The sequence below is a fragment of the Eimeria acervulina genome, genomic scaffold (genome assembly GCF_000499425.1).
Source record: "Eimeria acervulina Houghton genomic scaffold, Eah_scaff168, whole genome shotgun sequence".
NCBI classification, from domain to species: domain Eukaryota; phylum Apicomplexa; class Conoidasida; order Eucoccidiorida; family Eimeriidae; genus Eimeria; species Eimeria acervulina.
The window spans coordinates 51,156-52,300 of NW_013550150.1; positions in this window are offsets into that span (position 1 = coordinate 51,156).

The window sequence follows — 1,145 nt, forward strand, 5'->3', positions numbered from 1 at the left end:
AAGAATATAAATTATGCAGTTTGTCATGAATACACCTCAAATAAAAAACTCTCAAGGAATAGACAGGCCTTCTTAAAGGGTATTGCTGCTGCTGCTGCTGCTGCTGCTGCATGGGCTGCTGCTGCATGGGCTGCTGCTACATGGGCTGCTGTTGCTGCACTGGCTGCTGTTGCGTTTGCTGCTGCATTTGCTGCTACTGCTGCTGCTGTATTAGCTGCTACTGCTGCTGCTGCTGCATTGGTGGTACAATTGCTGCTGTTACATTTGCTGCTGCTGGATTTGCTGCTGCTGCGTTTGCTGCTGCTGCTTTAAGGGAGTTTAATTTGTTGTCTTTGCGTTTTGTTTTGCTGCTGTAGTAGACGTTAGTATGCTGCTGCTGCACCACCTGCGAGTGCTGCTGCTACACGTGCGAGTGCTGCTGGTGCTGCATGTGCATGTGCTGCTGCTGCATCATTTGCTGCTGCTGCTGCAGGGGAGGTTGGTTTGCTGCTAACAACAGCTCGTTTTTGTTTTTATCGTCGCTATCGGCTCTCTGGTTGTCACAAAATAATACTATTAGGGCCCCCCTGCAGCCCTGAGGTGTATGTCCACCTGCTAACGCAGTCTTTACCTGCTGCAGCAGACTCCTCAGCAGCAGCAGCAGCAGCAAAAGCAGCAGCAGCAGTTGCTGCTGCTGCTGCAGCAAAAGCAGCAGCTGCTGGAGGTGCAGGAGCAACAACAACATCAGCAACATCAGCAGCAACAGCAGCAGCAGCAGCAAAAGCAGCAGCAGCAGCAGCAGCAGCAGCAGCAGCAGCAGAAGAGAGAGTTGAAGGCTCTGTGCTGTGTTATTATACTTCCTTTCATTTCCACGGCCTGCAGATGATTATGCCTGCAAGACAAGCAGTGCAGCTGCTGCACACCCCCAAGGGACGCGTCGTTGCACTCAGCTAGCTGCTGCTGCTGTTGCTGCTGCTGCTGCTGCTGCTGCTGATGTTGTTGCTGATGCGGCTGCAGCAGCAGGTGCAACAGCTGCAGCAAATGCAGCAGCACGGAATCTAGAAGCTGCAGAAGCAGCAGCAGATGGGAACGGGGTGAACAGCAACAGTTCATAGACTCCTACTGCAGCAGCAGCAGCAGCAGCAGCAGCAACAACAGAACCAGCA